Source organism: Podarcis pityusensis (assembly GCF_964106645.2).
Source record: "Podarcis pityusensis genome assembly, chromosome: 12".
NCBI lineage: Eukaryota > Metazoa > Chordata > Lepidosauria > Squamata > Lacertidae > Podarcis > Podarcis pityusensis.
Window position 1 is genome coordinate 50,438,573 of NC_138037.1, and position 21,912 is coordinate 50,460,484.

Sequence of the window (21,912 nt, forward strand, 5' to 3'; positions counted from 1 at the left end):
TCCAGCCACGTCAGCCTATACACGCAGGTTGACATCACATATGTTCCTGCTCCGGAACTCTTAACCATAAAAGGGTTTTCCTCTTCCTGTACTCTTGACCATAAAAGGTTGTTCCTGTTCGTATACTCTTATCTTGGGGCAGGAGGTCACCAACTCCTGGCGCCGTTCCCAGGTCTCTTGTCAGACTTGACAAGGTCTGTGCGTCTTTGTGGTCTTTGTGGTCAGGATATAAGATAAGACCCAGACGCATCATCCCTGCTCTACTGGAACTGACAAGGCCACTCATTGCCGTCACGGACTGATAAGGGAGAGGGCTTTGAGCACTTGTTTATACAGCTGGGTTTTGGCTCAAGAGCTCAAGTTAGAGCATTTTAGAAATGCTCCCTTAGAGGAGGAAAAATGGGATTTTGGGTCAGTTTCAAACTGACTGCACAGAAACCCATTCCTTCCCCCTTCAGATACACTGCAATACTTAGTTGCAGCTTGGGTTTTTTTGTTTGTTTGTTTGTTTGTGTGTGTGTCTAACATTCTCTGTCTGCTTCATGCGTCTGACAAAGTAGGTTTTTACATACAAAAGCTCATGGGAGGTAAATGCGTTATTCTGCGAGGTGCCACGATACCCTTTGTTATTGTGCCTCATAAAGAGTGATAGGAACGATGGAAACATAAATAGGCTTTAAAAAACACTTTTCATTTGCTGCACTTAAATACAAAGCGATGGAATCAATCTGGCCTCATAACCGAAACATCCATCTTCTTGATGAGTACATACAACAAATGGAGATTTGCTGAGGTGAAATTTAATTGCGCTAAATGCATATACATGCACAGCAAAATCAAGTACAGAATCAGCTCCTTTTCTTTCAGGTGCCAGGGGGGAAATAGCAGAAGGGTGGGTGTCTGGGCAATTTGTTAAATATTGCTACATTAAATGTGTTCTAGCTTCAAATGAGGATGGAGGGGTGGCTGAGGCAGAGGCTGGGATGCAAAGCAGGTGGCATTTCGCTGGGCATCTTTTACAGGGAAAGGGCAACATGAAAGGGCCAGGAGAAAGGGGAAAAAGAACAGCCCCTGAACTTATCTATCCACAGTTATGTTTATTATACGTTAATTATTTCACTGTAAGCTGTTTTGCAGGCTTTTGTTGGAACTGCAGTACAGTGGTATCTCTGGTTAAGAACTTAATTTGTTCTGGAGGTCCGTTCTTAACCTGAAACTGTTCTTAACCTGAGGTACCACTTTAGCTAATGGGGCCTCCCGCTGCCGCTGTGCTGCAATTTCTGTTCTCATCCTGAAGCAAAGTTCTTAACCTGAGGTACTATTTCTGGGTTAGTGGAGTCTGTAACATGAAGCATTTGTAACCTAAAGCATTTGTAATCCGAGGTACCACTGTAATAGTTGCAATAAATGCAGTGCATCCAATTGGGATTTAAACAGGATACAACTTTATTGATTACAGATGTCAGGAGGTTTTGGTGCAGGCATTGAGTGTGTATTGTGACTCAACCAACTCAATAAATTTTTGTTGTTGTTGTTGTTATTTGGCAGGGTTAACCAAAGTTAAGGATCACCCTATGACAGACATAATAATTGGGACACCCCTGCCCCCCACGACCACAATTTTTGCGAGTATTATGGCCCATCAGCCCCTGTCTGGACAGAAGCACCCGACCCCCCCGGATCCATTTAAGGAGCTAACCTGATCCCTCAGAGAGGAGGGGAGGCTCACCCCCATCCGATTAGACTGAGAATTCAACCCAGTGCCTTACTGCCATTAAGTTGCTATGAGGTAGGCAAAACCCTCCGACCGGCCCAGTCAGTCTGAAGGCGAAGAAGAAGAAGAAGAAGAGTTTGGATTTGATATCCCACCTTTCACTCCCCTTCAGGAGTCTCAAAGCGGCTAACAATCTCCTTTTCCCTTCCTCCCCCACAACAAACACTCTGTGAGGTGAGTGGGGCTGAGAGACTTCAAAGAAGCGTGACTGGCCCAAGGTCACCCAGCAGCTGCATGTGGAGGAGCGGAGACGTGAACCCGGTTCCCCAGATTACGAGACTACCGCTCTTAACCACTACACCACACTGGCGAATGCCTCCCTGGCCCCAAATATGGCAACCAAAGGAGCGAGGTCCTCCACAGGGCTTACCCTCAGGCAGCCCACCAGCATAAAGAGTAGGGTTGGGTGGGAGGGGGAATCTGGTGACAACTGAGGTTGAGGCCTTGATGTGGCTGGCTCTAATAATAATAATAATAATAATAATAATAATAATAATAATTTTATACCCCGCCCTCTCCAGCCAAGACTGGGCTCAGGGTGGCTATATCCAGAGAGTGGACAAGAGGGAAGAAGCTTCCCCTCTGGTCCACTCACAAATGGTGCCTCCTGGCTTGCCCATGATTGGCTGCAACCAGGGGTGAGCCCCAGTACTCGGAGTCAACCCCTGGCAGTCGGGAGGCTACTTTGAGCTGCCACTGGACCACAGCTTCCTCTCCCCACCAGCTGGCGGTAGGCAGTCTTTACTGACCCCGTGGTACACAACTGTAGCTGGAAGGGTTGCATTCACTGTTTTATGTTTTGTGAACCTGCTTTGAGGGTTGGTTGTTTTTTTTTAAGTATCCCAAGGTGTATAAACTCAATGTAATGAATGAATTCTAAAGCAAGCAAGCGAACTAATAAAACAACTATGAGAAAGGTTTCAATCATCCATTTGGCCTTCCATTAACCCTTGTGAGAGCAAAGCCCTTTTTGACTGTGTCAGGGACTGGGCAGAGGAGGAATGGTGGAGACCACCCGGACCCTTCCAGGGAGGAGGAAGAGGAAGACAGTATAGATTTGCAACAGGGGGGTGGCAGCTCAGAGGCAGATGAGGGGGAAAGTTGGGAAATAATGGAAGTGGAGGAGGCAGAACCAGGATGGCAGCTAGCTGACACATTGTCGTTCGAAAGCATTCCAGACCCTCCATCTCCCAGAACCCGGTGAGCCTTGAAAGTAGGAGAGAAAATTGCTCAGAGACAGAGGGCACGTAGCAGCACCCGTAGAAGTGATGAACGAGGAAGTAGGAGAGACGGTGGGTGGAGATTCCCTCGGGACAACGCCATTATCCAAGAGGCTGGGTTCTATAGCCTCTCTCTGTAAAGATTGAAATAAAAAAGGACTGTGATAAACTTTTCCTTGCTTCCTGGGCAACCAGCCGACAGCCGCTGACAGCACCCTGACACTCTGTCCCTGCCAGTAAACTAATTAAAAACCACCTGTGCTTCTTAATGATAGGATTCTGCACCTTGATTTTGCAGACAACACTTTCTTTACCAGTACTTTTGCACTAGGCACTCAAGTACATGATTCCTCTGAGTTTAGGTTCCCTATTCAGCTTTGCATTCTCCTTTAGTCTACCCTCTCTGCTCTGTGGAGGGAAACTGATCCCACCTTCTGTCCAAACCCACCATGTGCTTTGAAAACCAACCCTTCCCTTCTGCCTCACTTCGCGAAGCTGACTCTTTAAAAAAATCTTCTCTCTGAAGGATCATGTTGTTCAAACTGCCTGGTCTCTGTGGGATACTGCAGGGTAGGTTTATTTATGTAAGACATTTCTAAGGTCACCTTCCAGGACTATAGACTCCCAGTGGTGGCTTACGGTAATAACCAAATGTACAACTTCATTTAAAAACACACGTTAAAACATGCAATTCAAATCCCAATAAAAGCAGTTTAAATATGCTCAGTGTAACCTAATCCTGGGAAGCTTCCTACTTCATTTCATTCATAACTGAACTCTATATTTTGTTTTACATTGTTTTAAACTTATTGCTTAATTTTCAGCTTGGATTTTGTATATTTCCACCCTGAGACCTTCAGGTGAAGGGCAGATATGAATGCTAATAGTAGTAGTAGTAGTAGTAGTAGTAGTAGTAAAGTCTACTGAGAGTGTGTAGGGTTCTTCCTACTGAATTTTATGTTCTTTGCTGGTTGAGTAACTGTTCTCTTGCTAGAGTTGCCATATGTCTGGGTTTTCCTGGACATGTCCTCTTTTTTGGAGCCAGCATGCCCATCCGGGTGGATTTTTGCATTTTACATGAAATGCTCTTTGGTAGAGAACAAGAGTCTTAATCTTGAGTCGTGGGTCTGAGCCCCATTTTAGGTGAAAGATTCCTGCATTGCAGGGGTTTAGACTAGATGAATCTAGAAGAAGAAGAAGAAGAGGAGGAGGAGGAGGAGGAGGAGGAGGAGGAGGAGGAGTTTGGATTTGATATCCTGCTTTATCACTACCCTAAGGAGTCTCAAAGCGGCTAACATTCTCCTTTCCCTTCCTCCCCCACAACAAACACTCTGTGAGGTGAGTGAGGCTGAGAGACTTCAGAGAAGTGTGACTGGCCCAAGGTTACCCAGCAGCTGCATGTGGAGGAGGAGGGAAGCGAACCCGGTTCACCAGATTACAAGTCTACCGCTCTTAAACACTACACCACACTGGCTCTCTAGGGGGAAAAGGTGCTGGAACTCACCATGAAGACCTTCCTTGTTCTCTTAGAATGACAATGGTGCCCACCTGAGAGGTGCTGGAACTGAGTTCTGGTGAGTTCTGGCTGAAAAAAAGCAGCAACAACAAAAGTTATTAAAATATAAAGTACCCCTTATTCCACATCATCGCTGTCATTTGGGGACAGTTCCTAGTTCAGTGGTAGCACATAGCTTGCATTCAGAAAATCCCAGGTTCATTTGCAATAATTGACAGGCAAGGCTGGATTTGAGACCCTGGAGAGCCCGTGCCAGTCTGTGTAGACAATACTGAGTTAGATGGATCGATGCTCTGATTCAGAGTAACCACCACACCACACATCTAGATGATTCTAGCCTTGATGCTCTGAGGGTCAACAGGAGTGCTGGCCTCAAGATTGCTGACTCTGGACACTGGCTACTGTGTTAAATGATTCCTGAAGGATATATATATATATATATATATATATATATATATATATATCCAACTCCAGATAAATGAGCACTGGACTGCAACTTGTGAGTTGTAAACTTGACAATGGACTTAATGCCTTGACGAGACACTCATTAGGTGGCTTTAGGTGAGCCACTATTTCTCAGTTTCAAGCTCACCTCTGCAAAATGAGGACGGAAAGAATACTGTCATACCTTAGAAGACTGCTGCGAGGATGACTGAGATAATGTATGTGATGTGCTTTGAAATATTTGAAACGGGCCATTTAAATGCTAATTATGAGGTGCAAACGGCCACGGCAGGCCTCGGAGTCTTCTAAAAGCAATATATTATCTTCACTCTGCCATGTCTAACAAACCACACAATGTGCTGTCAGTGGAGGGAGACAGGATTTTCATTTCTCCTCAGCAAGTGTGGGCCCATGATGCAAGCCACAGGTACTGGTATGAATGCAAGGATAACAGAACCATAGGCTCCCCTAACCTTTTCACGCAGTGAATCACAATTAAAAGTAATTGCTTTTATCTCTATGGCAAAACACACCTCTGTTGACAAACCCAACCGATATCTAGGAGAGCGCAGTAATAAGACAGAGAGATGGAGCACCTGGAGAGTGAAATAGTAAAAGATGCATTCAAATGATTTTCTCTGATAAATAAATGAAGCTGTTTTCTGACGGTGAGGCATTGAAAAGAGAAGAACACACAATGTACCAGGCGGGAGGATAGAAAGAGATATAGAAATGTGATATAATGGGGGGGAAAACACCTATGAAAATTGCTACCAACAACATAGACTGATGTGAGAACAGCAACAGTTAAGATTAAAATAGGTTTTCTCATCTGCAAAATACTGGCATTAATTATAGAAATAATGCATTTTTAAACACACACACACACACGTTATACTTTAGTCCTCAGTCCTGAAGGGCACCCAAGACCAAATATATTTAAACTGTTGTGAATTATTTAGCAATGAAACATGATCTGGAGCTTAATTTGTGTGTACTGCAATGGGGCGAGTAAATCTCCTGTCATTAACAAGCCAAAAATGAGTTGTGATAATGTTCCTGGTAGCATTGCCCATGAAATGCAGTCAGATGGTGAACACTGAAGGCACTTGAATGATCAGATTAATTGTTCAACTCCTGAATGGAGGTTCCACTGGACTTTGCCCGAAGCAACATCATAAAGCAAAACTGGTCCGTCCTGCTTGCTCTGCAACATTACTGAGAGAAGCTGAAATAGTTTCAGTAAATGTTTCTTAAGGAGTTTCCGTGCATGTATACCTAGGTCCCAGATAAAAGATTAATGCAGGTTGTTAGTCAAGCTATGTTGTGGTTAATAATAATAATAATAATAATAATAATAATAATTTATTTATACCCTGCTCCTCTGGCTGGGTTCCCCCAGACATTCTGGGTGACTCCCAACAGAATATTAAAAACATGATAAAACATCAAACATTAAAAACTTCCCTAAACAGGGTTGCCTTCAGGTGTCTTCTAAAAGTCAGATAGTTTTTGATTTCCTTGGCATCTGAAGGGTTGGATGGGTGGATGCCACCACCAAGAAGGCCCTCTGCCTGGTTCCCTGTAACCTCACTTCTCTCAGCGAGGGAACCGCCAGAAGGCCCTCGGAGCTGGACCTCAAGTGTCCGGCCTAGACGATGGGTATGGAGACGGTCCTTCAGGTATACTGGGCCGAGGCCGTTTAGGTCTTTAAAGGTCAGCACCAACACCTTGAATTGTGCTCAGAAATGTACTGGGACCAATGCAGGTCTTTCAGGACTGGTGTTATATTATCTGTCTGGCCATCAGTAGCCGTTTTGTTGGCGAGTCTAAGTGTGGGGTAGACCTTCTCCATGCTGTTGGCAATTTCAGCAAGACTTGGGAGTGGAGGTTCCAGAAGATATGATTTAAAGCAGATGTGGCTAATCTTTGGCCCTGTTGGGAGACTGTGTACATGCAGCTACTCACACAGAGTCAATTAAGGTTTGGCAGACAGCCAGAAGGCAATCTGAAGGAGTAAGTCTGTCTGGTGATAACAGAGGCATGGAGACCGCTCCCTGATTGGTCAAGCTCTCTCAAGGGAGTGATAATTAATGGCCTACTAACTGGAATGTGTTAGTTCGAGGTTCAGAGGTTCAGAGTTCTGTGTGTCAGTCAGTGTAGGAGTTGTGAGTTGTGTAAGAAAGAGCAAGCTAAAGATCCGTGTTCTGTTCCTGTAAATAGTCCACTGTATATAATAAACACCTAACTACAAGTTCCTGGTTCCTGCTTCGTCTATCCTGTCTGCAGCCAATTTGCCAACTGCTTCCGTGGATTCTGCGTGTACTCTGCTAGGTCTGGCTAAGGTCCTGCAACTAGTCAGCAAGTTGCGAAACACCAAATAGGTTCTGTCAATAGGTCCTCCAGATAATGCTGGATTTCCCTTCTATTCAGCCGTTGCCAACATGACCAGGAGTTGATGATGAGAAGTTCCCTGCCCCTGGTATATGGTGAGTCAGCATATCCTTTGTGCCGATTTATTTTTTCAGTTTGCACCTGATAATAAATATTTAGGTGATTGATGAACAGTGACTATAAATAGGACTGCATCCAATAGACAAGGAGTGATGCAACATTTCAGAGTCGGACACTTTAAAGGGGTTGAGAGCCCTCAAGGTCAGTGCCAAGAAACTTTCTTCCCCCGATGTCATGCCAATCACAGATTTCCACTAAAAGGGTAAGGCTGAGAGGTGGAAACTCAGAGCACTTTGCCATCCTCACAGATGGAGTAATTTGGCATCTCTTAAATGGGCATCTTTTTCTTGCTTATTCCCCAATTCCCAGATTTTCTTTCCTACAAGAATAAAGAGAGATAAAATATTTGACTGTATCTGGAGAAGGCAGAACAAGTCATCAATCAAATGGTTAGAAAATAAAGGAAAGGTTTCCTATAATAACATGTAAAGCTTAAGGAGCTATTAAAAATATATATCTCAAGGAATTCAGTCCACCCCATTCCCTGTGCTTTCATGTCTTTCATGTTGCTCTGCTGTGCTTTCTCAACCAGCTGCTCTCTCTCCTTGCCATGCCAGCTGCATCGCAGTTGGGATGCCTGATGCCACCTACAGAAGTAGTTTGGCAGCTGGTTAAACATTAGAGTAGACAAATAGAGATGTCCTAAGTGACTGGCATTCTCTTACCCGAGCCATCTAAGCAAATAGAAATAGTATGTAGATTACCAAACAGAAGGTCATCACAATGATTAGCAAAAATCCATTTGGCCAACATACAGATTTTAATATTAGAGAAAAAGGGGGGGGGGGGAGAGGGAATCAAATCCATATGATGTTGTTCACCTGATATCCTTTGCTGTCCACACTGCCGAACTCATCTTGGAATTCGTAGCTCTTATTTGAATGGATCTGTTACATGGTTTTTTTAAAAAAACATGTTGTATCAGGAACGACAAACAAATTGTTCTCTTTATCAGATTAAATTCTGTTTCTTTGATCTGTCTAAGCTTGAGCATTGGCCATCTTTCTTCTGCTTTTAGTACTTACATGTGGATTTCTCACGCCCCTCCAATGATGCCCTCTTTGGTTACTTCTGTTCATCCCACACATATTAAAATATTAACATACTTTTTCTAAATAGGTGGAAATAGTCAATAGTAAAATTGTGATGATGACGACGGAATAGGACACCCCTATTCTCATCAGAGAAATGTTGGAGGGTTTTCTTCATTTATTCTTAATAGCTTGATATCCCTTTTTGGTCCTAGATAATTTTCATGTCTATATGAAACAATGGCATCATTTATTTTATTGTGATGGACAATTCCATGTGCTTTCGCAAATGAGTATTGATGATTTCTAGGCAACAGGAATACCGTATTGGCCTGAATATAAACCTCCCTCCCCCCCAAAAAAATTCCGACCGTGAAAAGGTAAAGTGTGGCCTAAATCCGTGACCTTACAAAAATTGGCTTTTGTAATATCGCTGCTGAAATGGTGAAACAGCTGAAACAGCTGAAATGGTAAAATGGAACGGGTGTGAGTGCCTGCGGACTTTTAGGGGAGCGGCTTATTTTCGGGTATTGTCTCTCTCCCCCCCCCCGAATTTTAAAGGTGCGGCTTATATTTGGGCCAATACGGTACATACACCCCAACATTTCTCTGATTAAAATAGGGACGTCCTATTCCAAAACATTAATAATAATATTTTTATTATTTATACCCCATCCATCTGACTGGGTTTCCTCAGCCACTCTGGGCGGCTTCCAACATATATAAAACATAATAAAACATTAGAAATTAAAAAATTTCCTTATACAGGGCTGCCTTCAAATGTCTTCTAAAGGTTGCATAGTTACTTATCTCCTTGGCTTGGGGTGTGTGCGTGCATCGCATAACTCCATACCCGCCAACATTTCTCAGATAAAAATAGGGACATCCTAAGGAAAATCGGGACATTCCGGGATCAAATAAGAAACCAGGATGGCTTCTGTAAACCCGGGACTCTCCCTGGAAAATAGGGACACTTGGAGGGTCTGGAAATAATGAATGAAATGCTGCCTATACTCCCCCCCCTTTCATCCATTCTGTCTTGCTGCACCAAGGGAATTTTATTTCATTTAACACCAACCTGTCCATCCATCCATCTGTCTCCCCTCTCTCCCATTTTAAAATACCATTTGCTTCTTACCTTTCCAGTAGCAGTGCTCTTCTATAGTTACTGATGGTTTCGGCCTGGTTTTTATTCATCTTCACCTAGCACCCGCACAATCTTTTAGTATTCCTTCCCCATTTCTCTTCTCTTCATCTTTATTACATTTCAGGCCTTTAGGTAGGGATCACAGTGAGTTTTTGTCCATTGCACAGTGCTTTGTACATGTTAAATGCTCTGGAAATAATAAATGAAGATGATGAAATAATATAAGAAAAGCACTAGTGTTTTATTTCATTTTTTTTTGCAACCTCGAAACTGCCCTCCCTAAGAAAGAAAAGGCAAAGTTACTTCCAACTTGACAGAACTGCATTGCACTTGATAAACTTCAATTATCCCCAAAGAAACATTAAACCATTGACATTATCCACTGATAGCAGATGTTCAGGACCATATACTCAGCAGATACACTTGTGCTGAATTTTTAAAAAGAAAAGGCAGGAAAAAAATATCTTGAATCTTAGACGTCACTGCTTTTGGCACTACGTTCTAGCACCCAAGCATCTGCAGAAAACTATTCGCCGACAAGTGTTTCAGACAATATATCCTAATTGGTGAACATTCCCATTTACTTATTGACTGACAGAATATCTGGCCCAGAGATAACATCTGAAGAGCTACTTCAACTACAAGTCCAGCTTGGATTCTGCAAGGATAAAGTTTATCTCTTCATTTAAAAAATGTGTACACATTGCCTGTGACATTTGCAAGCAAAATGACTTTTGAGTGTGGGAGATACTTTCTTTTCAATAAAGATTAGGGCAAATTAGAGCAAAACTTGTCCTTTATAGCTGTGAAGTATTATTTCAGTTTTGGTTTTATTTTAAAGCTGGGAAATCACTTGTTGCGTGTCGAGGTCCCCAGGGCCACCCCAATAACTCACACATCACACAGAATTTTTGTTTAAGATTTTTGGCATAATTTTGGCCACAACTTTATTGAAATACAAATTTGTGAGTGGTTGCTTAGGCATTGGTTGCGACTATCTGCCCCCACCATGGGGGACAGACTGACATTCCGCACAATGCAAAAGTCAGAATAGGGGAATACACTTGGGGGGGGGGTCAGAATTGGGGGTTACGCGGAGCAGGGAACCTGCCCTCACCCCAAATGCAACCAGGAGCTCATTGCTATGGCCCGAGCCCCCTTGACAGAGTGGACAAGCAATAGTTAGCCCCCAATTCCTTTAACGGAATCCCTTGCCGCAGCAGCATTAGAGGGGCAGGCACTCAACCTACCAAGGGCAGGCACTCAACCACTTCCCCTCAACCAACCAAACCATAAACCAATGCCTAACCGCCACCGAGCACTAAAGCTCGCCGCCAACCACTCACAACTGCAGCCACACCTTCAAACCCACACAACAGAATTTAACCATGTGTCATTTCCCAACAGGGAAAGATGCACACCATCGTCCCTGAAAAGGACGGCCGCCTTGAAGGTGATATCGGGGTGCGCAATCACAGAACCACCATGAGCAATGACTGCTTTCATTGCCACCTTATTAACACGCTTTCTGGCTCCATCAGTGGCGGCTGGACAGTGACTGCCACGCCAGGTGCAGCAACTGGGACCAAAAAACCATGAAGGAGAACACGCTTTGTCATGTGGTAGATCACAATTATAACAAACCTTGGCAGTTCGCGGGGGACCTATGGAGCATAATGGTTCTGGAAGTTGAAGTGGGACAGTTAGGTAGTAGAGACAGAATTCTGTGGGCGAAAAAACCCATCTTAAAAAAAGCAGAACCCACCCGGCAAGGATAAAATCAGTATCATCTTTTGGGAAAAGACTGAGGAAGTTTCATCAAGCCTTGATCATGCCTGGAGCTTTTGTTCCATGCACGCAGCTTTCTCCCCCCACCCCCGATGTGGCGTTTGCCCGTTCTTTTGAAAATGTCTGTACAGGGGGAGAGAAACAGTTAATAGGTAGACCAATAGAAAAGCCAGAGGCGGAGCCTACCTGTTTATAAAAGGGCTTAGCTCTAGGGTTGGTTAGTTAGTTAGTTAGTTGGTTGGTTGGTTGGGAGAAGGCAGCTGGGAAAACAGTTGGCAGACAGTTGGAAACAGAGAGACAGTTAGTGCAGTTGGTTCTTGTGCGAGGGGAGGTAGAAAAGTTAGAGACAGAATAAAATAAGACTAAGAGGGTAAAGAGTAACAGCGTTTCGAATGCATTTAAAGTTTATTTGTGTTTGCAATAAACTACAATCTCCATTGTTAACTTAAGAACCTGGCTGAGACTAAGTGATTTACCGGGGAGGACCTGGTTGGTGGCAGCAGATTAGTGGTTTACAGGTCAATAGTCCGTGAGACGACCGGGGGCTCCGAACGAATGCCACACCCCCCTCAAATGAGAGAGGGAGAAAGAGACTTGGAACCAGTTGCAGTGCAGAGAAGACCTGAGCAGGAGTTTCCCTTTCTTACCAACTATTAGTTTTTCCCTTTGAAAAACACTTTGCACAATCTTCTACATTAACCAATCAACATGAAAGATCACATCTCTGTGCCCAGCTGCATGGAAATGGTACGTTGGAGAGTAAAAAGTTAGTCTGAAGGCCTCCTTCAAATATGTGGCAAGAAGGACCCTCTTTATTTGTAAGATGACTGACTTAAAAAAAAAAAAATGATTTCTAGTTATTTACATTTCAATAGTTTTACAATCATTCTAACATTTCAAAACTCGACTTCCTCCCTCCTCTCTCTGCAGTTCCTTAAATTTATTTTTTACAGTTCCTGCATATTCTAACTTAACTTAATCTTTTATTCACTTACTTTAAATATATGCTTTTATGAAACTGCAGGTTATTACAATAATCCTGCCAATGTCCTTATCTGTTTACAGTTTGTTTGTAAATATTCAACAAACCATTTCCATTCTTTTATAAAAGGTTTGTTATCTTGATTTCTTATTCATCTGGTAAGTTTCACCATTTCTGCATATTCCTTTTTTTTTTTATCCATTCTTCTTTTGTCGGGATTTCTTTCCATTTTGGGGCAAATAACATTCTTGCCGCTGTAGTCACATACATGAATAAATTTGAAGATGTCTGACTGACTGAGACTCTGGGCCTCAGCTGCATCTTTGTACCAAAATAAACAGTTTAAAGTTCTTTCATAAGAAGCGGTGACTGTTCTTGGTGCAAGCCAGAGAACACCTCTTCACCTATTACAACAATATATTTCTCTATGCTTGCTTTAACGAGGCCAGCCTATACATATTTACTCAGAAGTAAGCCCCACTGAAATTCAACGGGACTTGCTCCCATGTAAATGTGTTGGGATTGCAGCCGCAGTTAGGGCTTATCTGCTTTCCCCCGCTGCTTTCCCCCAGGAAGAAGCAGTGCAAATGTCAACTGGGTTTTCTCAGGATCGATGTTTGCTCCAATTTAGCACTAAAGAGTGGGTTTTCTGGGATAAAGAGGTGGGCCAAAGCGAAACCACACAGCCCCATGCTTTCTAGCCACAGGACAAAGGGAAGTGTAAACAAGTCCTTAATATTTCAATTGGACAAGAACAGATAACAGTGAATCTGCATTTCATCCATCCATCCATTCATTCACTGAATTTATATATTGCCCTATACCCGGAGGTCTCAGGGCAGTTCACAGAAAATATCACAATATATAAAATCAAAATAAGAACAGTGGGGAGAGCATTCTACAGATGGGGAGCCACTGCAGAGAAGGCCCGTTCTTGTGTTGCCACCCTCTGGACCTCTCAAGGAGGAGGCACATGAAGAAGGGCCTCAGAAGATGATCTCAGGGTCCAGATGGGTTCATATGGAAAGAGGTGGTCCTTGAGGTATTGCGGTCCTGAGCCATTATCAGGACAACATTAAATGTTACCTATGCCCCCATTGCTCACACTGGCTGAGATATGGGAGTTGTTTTCCGACAGTGCCATTCCATAGTGCCATTTTCCATAGTGGGGAGTGTGTGTTAACAACCACATGGGTGGGGCACATAAAAAGAGCTTTTCCCACCTGATTTGCACGCTGCCAGAAAGTAGAGGCATTTAATTGCATCCTGCCAACATGGCCTCTTTCTCTTTCTCTGATGGAAAGAGAATCAAAGCTCTGATAATAGCAGGTCTGTTTCTTTCTTCCCTTCCTGCTTTAGCTCTTTCCCCAAGGACAGGAGTTTGATTCAGTTGACATTGTAATTCCTCTAACAGTTTTAAGTTGAGTTTTCCTCCCTTCTGTGTCCTGAAAGCGGAACGCTCTGCTTTACAACAGCCAATAGTTTCACTCTGCCGGAGAGAGGAAAACCAAGATTATTATTATTATTATTGTTGTTGTAAGTCCTACAAAGTTCTTAAGAAAATTTCACAGAAAGGATGTTGTTTAGAGATCAGTGATGTGGAGATGGAATTTAAATATTAAGAGGCAAGAATTTGCCTTCTGGTGAAAGATGATATTTGCATAATAGCAAGAAGGGCTCCTTTGTTGGAAACAAAATTGCTGACTGGAATCTGCAATTCAGGTGCCTCGATGATCTTCAACCTCGTTTGGCAATGGGAAATATGCTAATTTGGGTGGCTGGTTGTCCATCATAGACTGAATACTCAATAGGAACAAAACTGAGAGAATGTACAAACAGTACAGCAAAAGTAGACACTGAGCAAAAATTCCTCTTCATACAGGTTCAATAACAATTGCTTTTAATGGAGCTCAACCAGTTTACACCATCTGAAGAGCTGACCCAGAACATGAGTAAACAAGCTTAGTCTGTCTGAATATTTCAAAACTGCTTACCTCACAGAAAAATCCTACTGAGGTAAGGATGTGAAAATCCATTATAAAAATGCAGTGTTTTGCCCTCTTTCTACCTTGGTAATAATTGTAAATTTAATGCTATCTGCTAATATGTTTTTGCCTTAGGATACTCTGTGGCACAGTCAGGCAAACCATTTGAGTTCGCAAAAGAAGAATGAATATGTTTTACACAAACGTTGTCCGGCTTCGTTCTGAAACTCACTGGACAGCAATGGGGAAATCAATGTCTTCCAGCCAAACCTACCTCAGAGGGGAGTTTGGGGGCTAAAATATCAGTTCTTTTGAGGAAGGGCATAGAAGTTCATGAATCCTCAGGAGATAATGTGCTGCTTGGTAGTGACCTCAAGGCTTGGCTGCTACAAAGAGGTCCTGTCTTTGTTCAGAAGTCAGTTGTTTCTGAGAAATGAAACAATATCTGAAGCTGTTGTGGGAAGAGCAACAATGGACTGTTGGTATGAAGTTAAGCATTTCAATATCCTCCTTCCTATGTACACCCCACTGTACATAAAAATGATCATGCCAGGGGAAAGAGGTCTAGCCTATTATTTTCCTTAACATTGTAATTTTGTACAAGTGTATAGGGCTTGTATAGGGAGTCGATATTCATAAATGAAATCCCTGCTCCTACAGCCTGAAGATGTACAGTGCATTGACAGCTAAGAATGGAGGGAGAGACCTGCAGTATTAGACCAAAGGCCTATTTAATCCATTATCCTGTTTACACAAACGATGGAAAACCAGTAGCAGGAGATGGGATGGTGGCATTCAGAAGCAAGCTGCCTTTGATCCTGGAGGTCACAGGGCAGCCAGAAAGGTCACCCCTGCTAGCCTGGGCTCTTGGCAACAGCATTGCTGCCAGGGGGGTGAGGGGGCAAGGCAGTGGGGATCTTGGTTAAACCCTCCTGGGTTTAGACTGCACTCTTAGTTTAATAAATGATAGTTCATGGAATAATAACATTGTAGAGTTGGAAGGGAGCCCAAGCATCACCAAGTTCATCTGCCTGCAATGCAGGAATCTCAACTGAAGCATCCATGACAGAGGATCATCCAGCCTCGGCTTACAAACCTCCAAGGAAGGAGTCCACCACCTCCAAAGGGAAACCGTTCCACTGTCAGACAGAAAGTGCTTCCTGAGGTTTAGTCAGAATCTCCTTTCTTGTAACTTGAATCCATCGATTTGGGTCCTACCCTCCGGAGCAGGAGAAAACAAGCTTGCTCCATCTTCCATGTGACAGCCCTTTAGATATTTGAAGATGCCTGTCATATCTCCTCTCAGTTTCCTCTTTTCCAGCCAAAACATAACCAGCTCCTTCAAGTGCTCCTCATAAGGCTTGGTTTCCAGACCCTTTGTCATCTTGGTTGCTGCACGAATTCTGTTCACTCAGAAATGGAGGTCTCAAGTAGCATTTAATATCAATGAACAGATGGATAAGTTTGGGGATATATTTATTTATTGCTTTAATATTGAATTCAGTATGTTTTCTGAGATCCAAAGAAATGGGACAAAGACAAACTAACTTTAATGCAAACCGGACCCTGTTTTTTTTTTTTAAATACAGTGGTACCTCGGGTTACAGACGCTTCAGGTTACATACACTTCAGGTTACAGACTCCGCTAACCCAGAAATAGTACCTCGGGTTAAGAACTTTGCTTCAGGATGAGAACAGAAATTGTGCAGCAGCGGCGTGGCAGCAGCGGCGTGGCAGCAGCAGGAGGCCCCATTAGCTAAAGTGGTGCTTCAGGTTAAGAACAGTTTCAGGTTAAGAATAGATCTCCAGAATGAATTAAGTACATAACCAGAGGGACCACTGTACTGTCAAAAGGATGTTTGCCTCCCTAAGATAAAGTACAATTATTGAGGGATTTTAAAAGGTCTTGAATTTGCATGTTTCTTTCTTTTCTGCTTCTACTACCCTATGTCAAAATTAGGGATTTATGAGGAGATGGTAGCAATAATGTTTCTGGCTTTGTGCTCACCCCTCCCTCAAACAACTTGGAAACAATCTCTGCTGTGGGCAGGCGGAAAAGGTGATGACATTGACGATATATCTGAAATGGATTTTCCTCTACCAAAAAACCATCGGGAACAATCAGGAGAAATGTGGTGGTGGTGATTATAAAGCCTCTGCAATGCCAACAGCAACAAATAATAGCCTCCCAAACCATCAACCCTCATGAGCCACTGTTTCTTGGTTCCACCAACTGCAGTTGCACAGTGTCACTTGTTAAGTGTGGAAGAAAGAAAACCAGAAGAAACTCAGTTGACTGCTGTTCCATCGGTGTAAGTTCGTCACAGTCGGGATCACGCTCCAAATGTGATATTTGCGCACACACGATTTACCACTGCCTGTTTGTTAAAGTTTATTCTGGGCTTCAGATCTGTTTGTAAGTGATTTCCTGTGACCTTCCTTCAGTTGTTCATGGATCCTCCCTGGGCTTTACTGATGGTGGCGTAAAAAAAAGCAAGCGGGGAAAAAAGCAGTGTGAACAGGAAAGGAAATTTGATTCACAATGCTAATTGTGCCAATATGTGAAGCCCTTTTTTCCTCCTGTCTTGTTCAAAGTCAGAGGGTTCCTTTTTCAGGGAGGAAGTGGTTCAAAGTGCTGGCTTCCTGTTATGTTGTGTTAAAGGGCTTTTAGCAGAGGAACGGTATCGTTTGTGATGGGAAGATGTTCGGCTTTGATCAGGAGCTTTTGTGCTCTCTGAACACCCTTGTTCTGTTCAGTATGCTGCATGCGCGCCTGTGGGTTGCTTGATCTATGTGCAGCGTATTTTGTTCACTGTCGTTCTTGTCACAGTATTATGCAAAGCTTATTAAAATACAGAAACTTTCCTCCCCTTACAATTATTTCTCCTGTGCAATTCTTATGACCTCTGGCTAAGGCACCTACTGTATATCCCTTACAGAGTAATGAGCTTTTGTTTCTGCCGAGAAATGTTGGTTTAGCCTTCCTCTAGTCTATAAATCTACATGGGTTGCGCCAGTGTATCTATGCAGCAATGTTGACTCTCCTGCAGTTTCTTTCGTCCTCAGCTCCTGTTGTGTACATAAATAGAAACCAAACTGAGAGAAGATTAAGAGCAGATGCCCTATCCTGAATAACTGTCATAAGCAGGCTTCAAAATTGATGTATATCTGAATGGAAACCTACTGGTGCACTTAACTTTAACCCCATCCCTCCAAATTAGGAGCTCGGAAATGTATTGAGCCTTCAAGTGCCTATGAAGTGCTTTTGCATTGTTACATTACTCTGTCAATACTGCTCCCACTTCATCTCAGACAGAATAGTGCTGATTGTTAATGAAGATAAAATGGCTGCATTTTCTGACTTGTATAGAGCAGCATTGCTCAGCAGCTAACAGTGCGATGCTAGGCTTACTCACAAGTAAGTCCCGCTGTGTGCATAGGATTATGCTGTGAATGTCTTGGTTTTGGATGAAAGAGGTCTGGACTTACAGACTCTTTGGGTGGTTTTGAATGAACTGTTAACTCTTAGCTTCATTCCTCTCTCCCACATCTATGCAATGAGAATAGCTAGAACCTACTTCACAGGACTGTTGTGAAGAAAAAATAGGAAGGTTGTAAAGCATTTTAACTAGTGTTCTATGAATAACACTAGTTATTCATAATCATAACCAATATGTTTCTGGGAATTGGGAGCTAGGGAAAACTGAGACCATCATGTTCAAAACCTATCTTTGCAAAAAGCAAAAGAAAACACCTGGTTGAATCTATAAAGAGCAGAACTGCTAACTGCTGGAGGCCTCTATTTTAGAGCTTTTAGATCAAATTTTATTTTTATCTTTCCACCACACAAATGGTGAATTGCCTTCTGTTCTCTTGTTGCAGAAGCCGAGATGGCATCTGTAGAGAGCCGTTATTCTGGATTAGCATGGCTATAGCTAAAAGCCAATTTTGTCTCCGTGCCTGTAAAAAGGGAGGGCATTGGTACTTTTGAAATTTGTCTGCATAGCAATAAAATGCTTTAATTTTTTTGCCTATCCCACAACAAACCCAGGAGGCAGATCTTTAGCATGTCCTTTTATAGGTTATAGGTTACTCCAGCTTATCAGCTTTGTAAGATCTCCCTGAGGTAGTGCAATGGGTCAGTTCATCTGTCAAGCCCACCCAGGGATGGCTGTGGGCAAGATTCCTTCATTGTAAGTTGTTGGACTAGATGATCCTTGGAGTCCCTTCCAATTATACAATTCTTTGATTCTACAGTATGTGACGCTATCAAGGCCTCTGTTGAATCATCCTATACACTTATGGGGGTGGACTTACTTGTCTCCAGTGGCACTGACAACTGTCATTTATACAACCAGAATTCTCCAACATGGGATCATTATGGGGTATCTTGTGCTTGGGCATTCCGGGAGTAAAAATAGCAGCTGTCAATACCTGGGTCACTGCTAATTTCTTCTGCAGCAAACATATTGCTTGTACTGGTCAATTTCTTCTCCAGCAAGCAAATTAAACATTCCCTTAGATTTGCTTTGTTCAGATCTCCTGGGTCCGGCAGCTTCTCCGTAATTATTATTGGATTGACCCACTCTGTACTTTCTTCTGTTTTAACTACCACTTTCCCCCCTTCATACAATTAAGTTCCTCTTGACCTTTATCTTTTCTTGGCATTGGAGCCCTCAAAGCCACATGAATTGCAGGTTGCACCCTTGGATTCATTTGTATGGATTATTCTCTGCTAAGGATCCTAGTCTGTTTGTAGTCTGTCTCAGCATGTCTGTTCTGTCCTAGATCTGCTTGAGGCTCCTGCAGAAGCTGCCTTGAAGCAGCAGCAATTCCTGGGAGAGCTGGGTCATGTCTAGTAGAACGGATTCACATCTGATATGGCAGAGTCAAGAAAGGCTAGGCGGAATCCCAGCAAGTAGGTATGCTCTATCAGGACCCTGGACAGATCACTGACTAGAATTCACTCAAGGAGAGCTGTTGTTTCAGTAGATGTCTTCTGTAGGCTGGTTGTTCTGGACCACCTGAGAAGCTGTCTATACAGTGGTACCTCGGGTTACATATGCTTCAGGTTACAGACTCCACTAACCCAGAAATAGTACCTCGGGTTAAGAACTTTGCTTCCGGATGAGAACAGAAATGGTGCTCTGGCGGTGCGGTGGCAGCAGGAGGCCCCATTAGCTAAAGTGGTGTTTCAGGTTAAGAACAGTTTCAGGTTAAGAACGGACCTCCGGAACGAATTAAATATGTAAGCAGAGGTACCACTGTATTACTTAAAGTTTGGCAGCTTCTGACTCCTCTGGTGTGGGGGCAGTGAGGATCATATTGCGGGGAGCTCTCCAAATCTGAAGAGTTGGGTAAAGCCACATCTTCTGGTCTGGAAGATTATAGAGTGAGGAACATTGGCTCTCTGGATGGTGCCTTCTCCCTCTGAAATGGGTTGGGGATTGAGGCCAGAGAATATGACACTAACATCTATCTTCTGGACCTGCTTTTATTAAATTTATTCCTTATAAGTTTTAATGAGATTAGTCATGGCCCTTAGACCCAGTGTAACTTGTGTATCAAACTCTGCCACCTTGAATTTCTGCCAGAGCTGCCTCATTTTCACACTTGCAATTCTGATTACCTTTACCAAACACTTGCTGTATTTTCTCAGAGTATGATAGTATTGCAGTGTTTTTGATTTTTGAAGTGGCTCCATTTGCAATGCTTTGCAAGGTTTTTCCTTTCTTTTTAAAGACATTGCATTAGCTTGTGCTCCTATGTGTCAATTTTCATATTTATTGTTTGTGAGAAGAACCATACACCACTCATCATCAAGAGCTGAAGAATTGAGTGAAGAATAAGGAAAGCATGTGAATTTCCGTCTGTTTCTGCCACTATCAACTTGCCTTTGATTTAAGATTTAGTTCATCTTTACACATTTTGTCAAAATGTTTACATTTGCCACATCTCCCCCTAATTCTTTCTCATAAGCTATAGCTGATGCCATTTCTCCATACCTTATAGCAGGGTGGGATAGATGAACTGTCAATTTTGGTTTCTCTCAGTTTCTAATTTTCCCCAATTTTCACTTTGCCACATCTCTGCATCAGTTTGAAATTTATTTATTATTAAAGAAGTCCTTGTGGAAATTCTTCAGCATTCTAGTTTACATATCTCCCAAGATGTGACTTTGTCTAATGTAACATTTTTGCAAGCAACTTCCCCTAATACAATCTATCTTTGTATGTTATTTTCACCAATCAATGCATTTTTGTGCACTTTTTTCTGTACACAATTTTTACATCACAAAATTCAGAGAAACTCACATTTCAAGGGATAGCTACATTTTGGTCGATGTGTTGTTACCATTGGGCAAAAGGCAGGTAATGAATCTCCAAAATAAAGAAGCAATGGCCATTTTACATGTATAACAGAGACTGGACGGTAGGAAATGGATGGGCCTTGTGACATCCCTACACTCTGTTTCTCTTGCTGCGTGAGAAAAGTAGTGATGATTTGCAAGTTACCGGTAGACCAGTGGAGTTATAATGTGCTCATTATTTAAAGCCAGCAAATAATCAGAGTAGGTCTGTCCCAATCACCACCCGATCTCAGACTTGTGTGTTGAAACATCTTGAGCAAAATGTCAAGATTTCAGCTCTGTCCTGTTGCCTGCATGCGAGGTGCCGCTGAGTTTGCCATCTGCCTGCTTGCGCGCTCTGGTAATTATATCAGAGTCTTGCAAATGCTAGAACAAGAGGAATGTCAAATGTGCTTTTCTTCCCTTTTGAAAGTAATTTCCATTTTCTCAGTTCATTTGGAACTGCATGTCATTATCAGCTGAAAGTGTGAGAGGAATGCACTCATGTACGTGTGTGTGTGTGTGTGTGTGTGTGTGTGTATGTGTGCATGCATATACTCACACATTCAGATAAGGAGGGAGGGAGCTCTGAAGTCTCAAATTGCCCAAACAGCTGGATGTCTAAAATTAGTACATGAAATCTAGCCCCACACCATCCTGTCAATTCTTTGACCCCCTCCATGCCTTTGTTTCTGTGGCCCACAACCCCAGTTATCTGTCTTAATTTCCCTGCCTTTCTCCTCCCCTCAAACCTCAATGCCACATGCTCTCTTGTTCCTAGTCTTTGTGTGCAATTTCTCTCTACCCTCTCTCTTTTGGAAGTACAACAGCAGATGCCATTGAACGTGTGACTTAAGGTTTAAGTCCGCTATTAGTATGTCAACTGAGCAAGAGGGTGGTAGCGGAAGTATTGCTTAGCAACCAAGCAGAGGGTCACAATCCTCACTGAGAGAACACATTCTGCGATTGGCTGAGTAGTCCTGAAGGAGCTTTTCTCTGGCACATTTCACTGAAGGTCTCCCTGTTGTGTACAAGGCTTGAACTAAGAGAGATAAAACCATTCCTCCTTAAATTATACATGGTTTTGTTCAGTTTCGTCAGTAAAGTGTTATCAGGACTTTTCTCCCTGGACCCAACTGTGTTATTTAAGTGACTTTGCTAA

At 42.8% G+C, this 21,912-nt stretch overlaps 2 long non-coding RNA genes across 4 annotated transcripts; one reads left to right on the top strand and one right to left on the bottom strand.

The window, feature by feature from the left end:
- Positions 1-2,240: 2,240 nt before the first annotated feature.
- LOC308460050 lies at positions 2,241-11,584 on the bottom strand. Of its 3 annotated transcripts, XR_013978422.1 has the most exons (6): positions 11,291-11,584; positions 9,638-9,835; positions 8,290-8,355; positions 7,199-7,787; positions 4,499-4,579; positions 2,241-3,128 (listed from the first exon to the last, which is right to left on the bottom strand). It is a non-coding gene; the product is annotated as an uncharacterized lncRNA (long non-coding RNA). The 3 variants fall into 3 exon arrangements; XR_013978423.1 differs by lacking the exons at positions 2,241-3,128; positions 4,499-4,579 and having other exon boundaries at positions 6,304-7,787; positions 11,412-11,584; XR_013978424.1 differs by lacking the exons at positions 2,241-3,128; positions 4,499-4,579 and having other exon boundaries at positions 6,304-7,787.
- Positions 11,585-11,625: 41 nt separating this feature from the next.
- Positions 11,626-15,978, top strand: LOC308460060. Its single transcript, XR_013978437.1, has 3 exons — positions 11,626-12,181; positions 14,299-14,432; positions 14,537-15,978. It is a non-coding gene; the product is annotated as an uncharacterized lncRNA (long non-coding RNA).
- Positions 15,979-21,912: the final 5,934 nt, after the last annotated feature.